The sequence below is a fragment of the Xenopus laevis genome, chromosome 9_10S (genome assembly GCF_017654675.1).
Source record: "Xenopus laevis strain J_2021 chromosome 9_10S, Xenopus_laevis_v10.1, whole genome shotgun sequence".
In the NCBI taxonomy this organism is placed as follows: Eukaryota; Metazoa; Chordata; class Amphibia; order Anura; family Pipidae; genus Xenopus; species Xenopus laevis.
This window is the reverse complement of record NC_054388.1, coordinates 34,395,161-34,408,737: the sequence shown is the minus strand read 5'-3', so window position 1 is coordinate 34,408,737 and position 13,577 is coordinate 34,395,161.

Here is a 13,577-nt window from a genome sequence, read left to right as displayed (position 1 = left end):
CATAATTTTTCTGGCCTCTGTGCTTCAGTGGCTGCAACCAAAAAAATGCATATTTTCTGCATTTATATGGCATAATTTTTCTGGCCTCTGTGCTTCAGTGGCTGCAACCAAAAAAATTTATATTTTCTGCATTTATATGGCATAATTTTTCTGTCAACTGTGCTTCAGTGGCTGCGACCAAAAAAATGCATATTTTCTGCATTTATATGACATAATTTTTCTGTCAACTGTGCTTCAGTGGCTGCAACCAAAAAAATTTATATTTTCTGCATTTATATGGCATATTTTTTCTGGCAACTGTGCTTCAGTGGCTGCAACCAAAAAAATTTATATTTTCTGCATTTATATGGCATAATTTTTCTGTCAACTGTGCTTCAGTGGCTGCGACCAAAAAAATGCATATTTTCTGCATTTATATGACATAATTTTTCTGGCCTCTGTGCTTCAGTGGCTGCAACCAAAAAAATTTATATTTTCTGCATTTATATGGCATAATTTTTCTGTCAACTGTGCTTCAGTGGCTGCGACCAAAAAAATGCATATTTTCTGCATTTATATGGCATATTTTTTATGGCCTCTGTGCTTCAGTGTCTGCGACAAAAAAAATGTATATTGTTAGCATTTATATGGCATATTTTTCCTGGCCTCTGTGCTGCAGTGGCTGCGACAAAAAAAAAATAATATTGTTTGCATTTATATGGCATATTTTTTCTGGCCTCTGTGCTGCAGTGGCTGCGACAAAAAAAAATTAATATTGTTTGCATTTATATGGCATATTTTTTCTGGCCTCTGTGCTGCAGTGGCTGCCACAAAAAAAAATTAATATTTTCAGCATTTATATGGCATATTGTTTCTGGACTTCTGGTTCAGTGGCTGCGACAAAAAAAACATAATTTTTCAGGAAAGTACACATGCCTAATTTTTCAGGGTTCTGCAACAGTGGCAAAATCGCATCTTTTATGGTCACCGCAGGTGATCAATAAAGTAGACCAAAACTGGGCCCACACTGCAGAATCTGTGTTTTTTGGTTCACTTCACTGTACATTGAATTACCTCTGCCTGACCGTGCACGTGCGCACAAGCACGGTGACTGCTAAACACACCACTACAGAAATATTGCCACCAACAGGACGAACATCCTGGAGGTGACAAGCAACTAGTAATTAAAAACTATTATTTGCTCACTTGACGGTATCATTCATTAAAGCTCTTTGCGTCTTTTTGCGTTGCAGTAAGCACCGCGTTTCGTCTTTGCGTGTGAACAGGCTGTAACTTTTACACGACTTGATTGGCATGTAGACGCCGGACGTTTTAAAGCATTTTATTACACAGGTTTAGAAATGTAGTGTGATTTCTGCCCTTTACAGCACAAAACGCAGCGCTGTGTCAACAATGGATTTTTTAGAAACATTTTTGCCCATGATCCCCCTCTGGCATGCCACTGTCCAGGTCGTTGCACCCTTTAAACAACTTTAAAATCATTTTTCTGGCCAGAAATGTCTTTTCTAGATGTTAAAGTTCGCCTTCCCATTGAAGTCTATGGGGTTCGCGAACCGTTCGCGAACCGCTCGCATTTTTGCGCAAGTTCGCGAATATGTTCGCGAACTTTTTTTCCGACGTTCGCTACATCCCTATTGCTCAATATATACCAAAGCATCAGACAATTTACATGTCATACACATGAATTTTGAGCCTTGACACTTGTTCACTATGCATGAATGTTCCTCAGCATATCTGCCTGCAGCAGGAGTAGTGGGCACAGCACATGATGGTGAGTTATTCTTCAGAAACGACTGCTGCTGCCCAGTCTGTAATGTAGATACTGTTTGCCTCCCCACTGTAGTAATAGGAGCCCTTTAACTCAGGGATTCCCAAAAAATAGGTCCTTATACAATGTTTAGTAGTTCTTGATCCCTTTACTAATGTGATGTTTCTTGCTACAAAATAAAATAATATTAAAACAAGGCAAATGGTTATAAAACCATAAAGATTCAGTTCAGCTTTGGATAAACATTTAATACGTTATGGATTGACCTATTTTAGGACGCCCGGTCGGCTTGGCCCAGTGCTGGGTATCCAGTACAACAAGCATTCACCCAAAATCTCTTCCTATCTATGCTTCAGGCTAAGCCCCCTTAGCTCATAACAAGGTTAGATATTTATAGAAACATTGGGGTAACAATTACCCTGCTATGATTCCAGGAGAACCCCAGGCACAAATAAGTACTCACCTCAAATCTCACCCTAATTGGCATTCAGGATGTGCCCCTTAGCTTGTGACAAGGTTACAGATATATATATATATATATATATATATATATATATATATATATATATATATATATATATATATATATATATATATATATATATATATATATATATATATATATATATATATATATACATACACACACACACACCTTGGGGTATAAATGTCACCCTGCTATATATTAAGAGGTTTTTAGCATTTTCTTAGAAAGACAGAGTGGTCTCCCCTAAGCATTATTTCTCTTCCTGCTGAAATAGTTGCTGGGTATGAAATGGTTATGTGCTAAACCAACAAATTAGGTAACCCAAGCACAATGCAAACTGCCTCAAGCCTCGCTGCTCATCTGCGGCCAAGTGATTATTAGGCAGGGGAGGAAATGAATATGGAAATGTTGCATTTCTGACCATAATAATCTAGTGGAGTGGGTCTGAGTGCTCTCCCAGAATAGACCAGTAATACCTGCACTGCTATACAGGCAGCTCTTTAGCTATTTATTCTGCCTGTTATGTTGCAAATAAATGGAGCATATCTACTCTTTATATACATAAACCATTACCTTCTGGCGCAGGCTATGCATGGGGAATAAATAATACAGATATATTTTTATGGAGCACTAATTATTCCTTCATTTACAATATGCTATTACTCAAGTTGTTGAGTAATAGCATATTGCATATATAATAATGTAGCAATAGCAAAATAGAACTGTCCCTATAATTCACCCTTTTTGTTACATATGTCCTTCCCTTTAACTCCTCCTATTGCTCCATATAACCCTCCCTATAACTCCTCCTATTGCTCCATATAACCCTCCCTATAACTCCTCATATCGCCCCATATAACCCTCCCTATAACTCCTCCTATTGCTCCATATAACCCTCCCTATAAATCCTCTTATTGCTCCATATAACCCTCCCTATAACTCATCCTATTGCTCCATATAACCCTCCCTATAACTCCTTCTATTGCTCCATAAAACCCTCCCTATAACTCCTCCTATTGCTCCATATAACCCTCCCTATAACTCCTCCTATTGCTCCATATAACCCTCCCTATAACTCCTCCTATCGCCCCATATAACCCTCCCTATAACTCCTCCTATCGCTCCATATAACCCTCCCTATAACTCCTCCTATTGCTCCATATAACCCTCCCTATAACTCCTCCTATTGCTCCATATAACCCTCCCTATAACTCCTCCTATTGCTCCATATAACCCTCCCTATAACTCCTCCTATTGTTCCATATAACCCTCCCTATAACTCCTCCTATTTCTCCATATAACCCTCCCTATAACTCCTCCTATTGCTCCATATAACCCTCCCTATAACTCCTGCCATTGCTTCATATAACCCTCCTTATAACTCCTCCTATTGCTCCATATAATCCTCCCTATAACTCCTTCTATTGCTCCATTTAACCCTCCCTATAACTCCTCCTATTGCTCCATATAACCTTCCCTATAACTCCTCCTATTGCTCCATATAATCCTCCCTATAACTCCTCCTATTGCTCCATTTAACCCTTCCTATAACTCCTCCTATTGCTCCATATAACCCTCCCTATAACTCCTCCTATTGCTCCATATAACCCTCCCTATAACTCCTCCTATTGCTCTTATAACCCTTCCTATAACTCCTCCTATTGCTCTTATAAATCTCCCTATATTAGTGATGAGGGTCGGGTTTTTCCCTTGACTTTAGATGACTGCACCCTAGTTATACCACATGACATGATTTAAAGCTCCTAGTAATGCTGCTCAGGATGCATCCATATAATTCGCTTAAGACCGTACATTTAAAACAGTAGACATTACATACTCCATATATAATGCCCTTCTGGCAGTAGAATTTCCTGTCTTTTTTTAAACAAATGACTTAGCCTTCTGCATTAATAAAGTGACGCATTTTAAAGAAAAGCCAATAATTTCCCGCCATTTTATCTGACAATCTCGCTATAGAAGGAAGGAGAGGTGCAGGCGGCTGCAGAGGGCGGAGGGGATGTAATCACTCTCTTATCAGCTCTGACACAGAAAACGAGGCAATTATGTTCTAGTGTCCCTGGGGGAGGGCTTGCCGAGAGCAGATAAACTGCTGCCTCTGTGTGGGAGTGGAGGGGGCTGAGGGGCCCAGACAGAACAGGTAAAGGGTAAGCTAAACCAACATACAAGCAGGGATAGTACATGACTAGAAATAGGAGAGAATTGGAGCTAAAAGGAAATATAGATAAAGAAGGGTTCAGGGAGAGGCACACATTATGGGCCCATATTTACTAAGGCTACCAAATTGGGAATAGAAATTAACTTAAATGTAAAAACACAAAGCTGCCTAATATTCTCCCTTTTTCTGGTTTGGTCACTAAAATGTCCTTTAATGCAATGTACAGGCACAGTAAATATGCATTTTGTTTTTTACTGTACCTCAACCTCATTAATACTCATAACATTGGCATTTGACTGATACCCCCCATGTTTCTAATTGATCCCCCGAATGTTATTGACTGATCCCCCATGTTACTGGCTGATGCCCCTCAATGTTACTGACCCATCCCCCTCAATGTTACTGACTGATCCCCCTCAATGTTATTGACTGATCCCCCTCAATGTTACTTACCGATCCCCCTTAATGTTACTGAACGATCCCCCTCAATGTTACTGACTGATCCCCCTCAATGTTACTGACTGATCCCCATGTGTTACTGACTGATCCCCCTCAATGTTACTGACTGATCCCCATGTGTTACTGACTGATCCCCCTCAATGTTACTGACCGATCCCTCTCAATGTTACTGACCGATCCCTCTCAATGTTCCTGACTGATCCCCCTGTGTTACTGACTGACCCCCCTGTGTTACTGACTGACCCCCCCTCAATATTATTGACTGATCCCCCTCAATTTTACTGACTGATCCCCCTCAGTGTTACAGACTTATCCCCCAATGTTACTGACTGATCCCCCTCAATGTTACTGACTTATCCCCCTCAATGTTACTGACTGATCCCCCAAGTTACTAGCTGATACCCCCAATGTTATTGACTGATTCCCATGTATTTCTTATTGACACCATGAGTTACTGATTGATCCCCCTTACTACAAATCCTCCTCTTATTGGAGCTATTCCACCATGTTACTGAAAAAAAAACATATTCTAACCAGACCTATCCCCTCTGTTAATGACCGAACCCTCCCCCCCAGTGTTACAAATTATAGGCCTAGATTGAATAATGCTAGAAAATTGGAAATAAAAAAATAAACTGAAATATAACGAGCATTGTGCTGCCACCAAAATATTCTCCTTCTTAGTACTAGGTGGGTCCCCAAAATATCCTTAAAACCCTTGAAAGAAATGTATATGTATATTAAATGTTTTTTGCTTTTTACTGTACCTCATTAATAAGGCATAGCTTGTTGCAAAAATATAATAAATGCAAGCAAGGAGATTTGATGAGATAAACTCTTATAAAAAGGTAGCAGTACATGGACCAATAAAAGTTGCCAACTTCAGCCCATCTGGACTGAGTCCCTTAGAAGGACCTGATATCTATTAAACATGTTTCAAAATGCTGTAGGACCAAGCCAACTTCAGTGCATCAGACAGGCTTGAACAGTGTCGGACTGGCCCACTGGGATACCAGGAAAACTCCCGGTGGGCCTACATGTCAGTGGCCCCTCTTGCTTCTAATCATTTGGCCTATTTCATGGTCATTCCCTATTTCTTTAAGAGGTGTAATAATGAAAGAATTGAGAATTGTTTGTACAGATAAAAGATTATGAGAATAAAGAAGTTGAGTGAGGAGAGAAGGAATAATAGTTTGGAAAGTGGGGCCACAGTCTAAGGTTTTCTGGTGGGCCCCTGGCATCCCAGTCCGACACTGGGCTTGAAAAGAATCAGACACCAATGAAATAAAATAGTTATAGGTTATAGGGGAAAGGAGGTATGGTGTAAACAATGGAAGTGCTGGGGCAAATGTAAGAGAGTTCTAGCAGGATAGTATTGACTGTAGAGAACTTGAGTTTAAAGTGTCTTAGTAGATGCCCTCCATCACATATAGAGAGAAGAGGCAAATAGATGAAGAATTCAAATATTGCAAGGGTTGGGGGGGGGGGGTTTAATGTAGCCAGCAACGCTCCAATAGACAGGCAAAGGCTGCTAATGAAAAGTCCATTTAGCCTTAATGAGTAATAAACAATTACAGTGGAAGCAGGGGGAAGCTTTTAAATACTAATTCTAAGAGCAGACAAATGTAGTCTTATTTATCTGAAGGGAAGGGCATTAATGCTGTGTGTCTCTTCCCCTTAGTCCTGTCTCTCTATCTGCCCTGTGTATTGCAGCCTTCTGTGTGTCCCTCTCTCAATCCCTCTACATTTTTCTCTTTGTATGCCTGTTTGTATATCTGTCTATCTATCCATTATATCTATCATTTATCTATCTATCTTCTATCTATGATATATGTGTCTGGCTGTCTCTTGGTATGCCTATCTCATTGTCACTGTGTTCTTGCCACTGTGCCCTCTGGTGTCTCTGTACCTATTTCTCTCCTGCTTGGGATGCCAATCTGTTTAGGGGCCTGGGGGTGGTGTTCTCAGACGTGGCATTATAAACCAGAGCCACCAATCTTTAGCTTGGGTGCATGCAGAGGACTAGGATTTATTATATGTTACAGAATAAAGTTATAAAGTTACAGTATATCTCCTATTTGCCGTGGCACTCTTACACAGCGTAGCACCCATTACAGAGAGAATACTCTAACATGTCTGTGGTTATGCAGTGACAAAGGCAGACATTTACACTGGTTCACAAACCCACAGCAGCCAATCAGATATTTGCTTTTAACAGTCTAACTTAACTAGATTGATGCTAGTTAATTGCAGATTGGTTCCCATATTCTGCCCAACTAACAGTGGAATTATTTTGACTTTTGATAAGCAAACTGCCTTGATGGTATCTGAAACATATACAATTACTGCTTTACCTCAGTGCTGGGCACAGTAAGTCCTATTGTGTTCCCCCGGTAGGTGCAGTGGATACATTGACTTGCCCTGAGCGCAGGCAAGAAGTTAATTAAAACAGGTCATACAAAAGGAAAGTGAATAAGGCGGCTGTTCATTTCTCCCGAGCTCCAAGATCACTGGCCGCATTTAACGCGCGGTTGCTCAAGCAGATAACAGGGTCCTTCTACAGGACAATAAATAAATACCGAATCTGACTCACCAAGGTAATTACATTCCTTCCCTTTGGGGAAAAGGGATCTATGCACAGTGTCTGTAATAGGTTTCTGGAAGGAGCATCACTAGTCACTAAATTCACTATATGCTTTATGTTTTAGATCCAGATTCCTCTGCAAGTTCATTCCAGTCCCGAATTACAAACACTATATTTTGCCTTTACTAATACCATGTGACACATTCAAGTAGAATGCTGGGTAAGTGGGTGGAGCCTGTAACAAGTACTTTATAAGAATAAGAAGTCATCCTTGTATGTCTTATGGCTTGCATGTATTGATTCAGCAGAATAGATTGTAAGCTCTACTGAGCAGGGCCCTCCTTGCCTCTTCTATCAGCTGTACAAGTATTCTGTATGTAATATGTATGTTCAGTATATGCATCCAGTGTTGGACTGGGACACCAAGGGCCCACCCAAAAACATTAGGCCAGGGGCCCACTCTCGGTACTATTTTTTTTTTTTCTTTTGATGTTTGAAATATTTTATTTGGTTTTCACAATAAACCCCTCAGTACTATTATTCTCCCTCTCCTCACTCAACCTGTATTCTCCTAGTCTCTTTTCTTTACATACTTTAAACTATTATTCCATCTATTTAGCCTCTTTGTTCTCATAGAAATAGGGAATGGCCATGAAATAGACCAAATGTTTAGCAGCATGAGGACCCACTGACACCTGGGCCCACCGGAAGTTTTCCCAATTGTACAGTGCTGCAGAATATGTTGTTGTTTTATAAATACATGTTAATAATATGAATAAATATAATAGTAGTCAAATAGAATAATGGATGATTAGGTGGACAGGTATAGGTGGCCCATACATTTGTTCCATATCTTATCCTCCTCAGCTACAATGAGTGGTGTAACTAGGAGTTGCTAAACCCCATAGCCAAATTTTTTTAGGGAACCAAAATCTTTGTTAAAGGGATCCTGTCATCGGAAAAAATGTTTTTTTCAAAATACATCAGTTAATAGTGCTACTACAGCAGAATTCTGCACTGAAATCCATTTCTCAAAAGAGCAAACAGATTTTTTTATATTCAGTTTTGAATTCTGACATGGGGCTAGACATTTTGTCAATTTCCCAGCTGCCCCTGGTCATGCGACTTGTGCCTGCATTTTAGGAGAGAAATGCTTTCTGGCAGGCTGCTGTTTTTCCTTCTCAATGTAACTGAATGTGTCTCAGTGGGACATGGGTTTTTACTATTGAGTGTTGTTCTTAGATCTACCAGGCAGCTGTTATCTTGTGTTAGGGAGCTGCTATCTGGTTACCTTCCCATTGTTCTTTTGTTTGGCTGCTGGGGGGGGGTAAAGGGAGGGGGTGATATCACTCCAACTTGCAGTACAGCAGTAAAGAGTGATGGAAGTTTATCCGAGCACAAGTCACATGACTTGGGGCAGCTGGGAAATTGACAATATGTCTAGCCCCATGTCAGATTTCAAAATTGAATATAAAAAAATCTGTTTGCTCTTTTGAGAAATGGATTTCAGTGCAGAATTCTGCTGGAGCAGCATTATTAACTGTTGCATTTTGAAGAATTTTTTTTTTCCCATGACAGTATCCCTTTAAGATGACTAATTCTACCAACCATTAAAACTGCACATTAGTCAGGGCTCCACTAGGACATCCACAATTACGGTGTTTGCCTCCCCTACTGTTACACACCTAGTTGTAACTCGATATTCCTTGTATTCATCATGTATAAGGGGAAGCAGATAGTTTCTTGAGTGGTACTATTGCTCATTGTGCACATGGTTTTGAATGTAGATATTTAGGGTAAGGATACACGGGCAGATTCGGGGAGATTAGTCGCCTCTGTGACAAACCGCCTCTTCTTCGGGACGACAATCTCCCGGAACTGCCTTCCCCTAACTTCCCGCTGGCTATAATGAAAAAATGCCTCACGAGGAAACTTCAGACGACTTCGGAAAACGAAGCGCCGCGAGTGCCATCCCGCTCGCGATTTTTCATTATAGGCAGCGGGAAGGTAGGGGAAGGCAGTTTGGGCGACTAATCTCACCAAATCTGCCTGTGTGCCCTTACCCTTAGGTGGGAATCTCACAGGAATTTCCTACTCAAGCAATCATTTTCTTCAGCATTAGATGAGTTCCCCAACTGTATAATTAAAAATAGTTCGATTTCCCACACTGAATTATTGATACCATTAAGACCTTGTTGATGGTGGGGGTAGGGGGTATCCTGGTCATCACTATATATACATTTTTTAATCTGACGAGTCCTTGTGCTACTAAAATCTAAGTGGCTATAATTATTTGTGATGCCCACAAACTTGTTCACTTGATCTCTTGGGATTTTCATTCATTCATGCGGAGTGACTGCAGAACGGGAATGGCCTTTTTATGCCACATTAGTGCAGTGGTCAATAGAACATTTGAATAAATGGGTAAAGGGAGCATTTGGGGCCCACCATTAGTTATTTCATCTGCTGTAACTTTTAAATGAAGCATCCTCCACAAATGGTAGACCCCACATTTTAAGCCACTTAAGGGAAATCCTGCCATAACATGGACATAGTGGTGCCCCAATGAGATCTTTGCCCTAGCTATAGATGCCCCAGAGCCAAATCCAATTTCAACCCTTGTGCCCAATAATAGACGTTCTGCCCCTGTGGTAATGGGCCACCTTATTGCCAGTGATGAGTTTTTAGCGTTTATGATTGATTAGGGAGTAATTCAGTGGATGTCTGGGCAAAATAATTTGATAATTAAACCACAGAAACTGCCTTTGCCTCACCTATACTTAGGGGCACATTTACTTAGCTCGAGTGAAGGAATAGAATAAAAAATACTTCGAATTTCGAAGTATTTTTTTGGCTACTTTGACCTTCGTCTACGACTTCGATTCGAACTAAAAATCGTTCGACTATTCGTCCATTCGATAGTCGAAGTACTGTCTCTTTAAAAAAAACTTCGACCCCCTACTTCACCACCTAAAACCTACCGAACATCAATGTTAGCCTATGGGGAAGGTCGAAGGAAAATCGTTCGATCGATGGATTAAAATCCTTCGAAACGTTCGATTCGAAGGATTTAATCGTTCGTTCGATCGAACGATTGATTATTCCTTCGAACGTTCGATCCAATGAATAGCGCTAAATCTAACTTTAAATTTAACTTCGATCGTCGAATATCGAGGGTTAATTAACCCTCAATATTGGACCCTAAGTAAATGTGCCCCTTACAGTATATGTCTGGGGTTTGTTCTGAGGAAATTGGAAGCCACAGTATGAGAACTGAGACAAATGATTAATAAAGAGAAGGAATGTTAAGTCTCTCAATTCTCAAGTCATGAAACCACAATTCTTACTACAGCAATGACTACAATTCTCCTGCCCTGGAAGTAAAATGGCTAATCTGCACATTTGTTAGAAAGCTTCAGGTTTTTATGCCTCTGCCAAATTCATCCCCTTTGTTTCTTTCATCCTAGAACACGTCTGCCTCTCTCTGATTTCCCATTACACGCATGACCAGGCTGGGAAATCCACAACATCATAAAAGGAGTTTCTGCTGCGGTGACACCACTGTTGTTTGATACCCATGTGAGTCCAGCAGATTAACTGTGAAATGGCTTCATTATGATCCTGCCTGCTCTCATCATATCAACAAGAGGACGGTCTGCAACCAAAGGTCTCTGCACACAAACACTGACAAAAATAGCAAACGGAGAGGTGTAAATACCACAAACCCCTCATTCTCAACAAAAACTGGGTTATTCAGTAATGGATCTTCAGCATCTTTGTTATTTCACTAGGGTGGGTGGTTCATGGTTCCTGCAATTCAGAACCTTTTTCACCAGGCTTTGGATTTGGCTGAATAACAGAGCAAAAAAGATCTAAAATATTTTCCATGTGATGACATATGCAGACTTTCTCTCTACAGTCTGTTCCTTAATTTGCATTTGCTAATTATGGTTATAATTCTGCCAAATCCTTTCTGAAAGATTTGGCTGAATCCCATGTGATTTCAGATTTTTTGTGGTTCATATTCTACTTAGATGTGCATTTATGGTTAGGACTTCTTTTTCTAAACCCCCAAAAAGCTCAGAAATATATAACATTGTCATATAGTAACTTAGGGATATCCAGGACAATATATCAATGTGGAATCCAAATCACAGGTTAAACCACCATGCCCACAATTAGGTTCCTAAAGTCCCTCTGTGAATACACAGGACCGCCATCAGAAATCGCAGGGCCCCATACGACAAAATTTCCTGGGCCCCCTGGGCTGCACCCACCATAAGCCCCACCTACAGGTCCGCCCTCCCCACCTCACAGGTCCGCCCCCCACCACACACTAAAAAAACTAAAAAAATATTGGTGGCTAGGAGATATTGGTGGTCAGGGCCGCCCATAAAAAAACATTTGTGGCCAGGGCCCCCCCAAAAATATTGGTGGCTAGGACCCCACATGAGAAAAGAAAATTGGTGGCCAGGGCCCCCCCTCCACATTATAAGAAAATTGGTGGCCAGGGCCCCTTAAACGTCCATGCCTTCCCGAAGTCAGCAGCTCTCAGAAAGATGGGGGGCCCGGATAATCGTGTAAGTGTGGCGTGGCCGAGGCCCCCCTTTCCCTCCGGGCCCCCTAGAACTCTCCCCCCGTCCCCCCCTGATGGCTGCCCTGTGAATACATATTGTGGTTTGGGATTCTCTCACCTAAAGTCATTCTCTAGCCACTGCTAGATCTACAATGCCTTTAGTATATTTTCACCAATACCTAAGAAAAGTTTCATTTTTAAACATGATCAAAACATATTTGGAATACAGCATATGACATTTAATGCTGCATTATATACATTATTGAAGCTCTAAAACAAGCCCTTTACTATATTTACTTAGTTGGCTTACTGGAGGCACTGTTGCAGTAGAGCAAGCAAGAGAAATAAGGGGCACAAAAGCAGGTCCCCTAGCACTCAGTGAGCACTTCTGTATGGGTCTAGCTGCACTCAGCACCAGCCACAGAGTGCAAAGTCAGTGGGCACAGGCCCTGACATTCAAATTAGGGGACTTGTAGGTGTCAGGAAGGGGGGACACCTATGTGTCGCCTTCCCAAATGCAGTCAGCACTTTATTCATGGGGGGGGGTAGAGGGTGTGCTCCAAAATCTAACACTGAGACAGATACATTTAGCATTGAAGGCAGGGTGAGTGCAAAAATATTGCATTTTGTGCCTGTTTATTGCACTTTGACTCACTGCCTTCCACCTTGTAAATGACACTTATGACTGTGCACCCAACTAAACAACCAGTATGTAAGCAATTTTTCATGTTATTAAATACAATTTTACAATATATTGCACAGAATATATACTCTAATACAGTGGTCCCCAACTAGTGGCTCATGAGCAACATGTTGCTCACCAACCCCGTGGATGTTCTGAGTGGTCTCAAATTAGGTGCTTATTTTTTATCTCCTGGCTTAGAGGCAAGTTTTGGTTTCATAAAAATCTGGTTTATGGCTCCTGTAGGCTACCAGCCCACACTGGTGCTACCAAAAAGTCAATTGTAGCCCTTATTTGGCACCCCCAGGAACTGATTCATGCTTGTGTTGCTCTTAGTAATAGGGATATCCTAAATGTTTTTATTGTTTTAGAGTTATATAAAAAATATAATTCCCCTTAAAGGAACTAATTTGTGCTCATGGTCCTTGGTCACGTCCCACCCAAGTTGCACTGCACCCTCCCTTCTCCTTAAAAGCTGCATGCATCCTTGCGCCTGAGCCGATGTCATCCTGGCAGGCCTTGGTGCAGTCTTACCCCCTACCCCCTCAATACTTACACCGCTGTCATTAAAAACATTTACCTTTCTGCTACTTATATTACTGTATCACTGTGTGAAATTACCATGGGGGTTATAATTCAGACTCCTTACACTATCTCCCCTCTGTGCCCTATGTTTTTCTCTGGCTCACTGCATTGCCTGTCTTTCGATTCACACTCATTCCTTTTACTATTTACCCTGCTAGTTCAGTCACATGATCTTGCCCCTTAGAGATAGAGCACAGCTTTGATATTTACTATCAGAAGGTCAGCATCTGTATAAATATTTGTGTGTATATTAAGCTTCT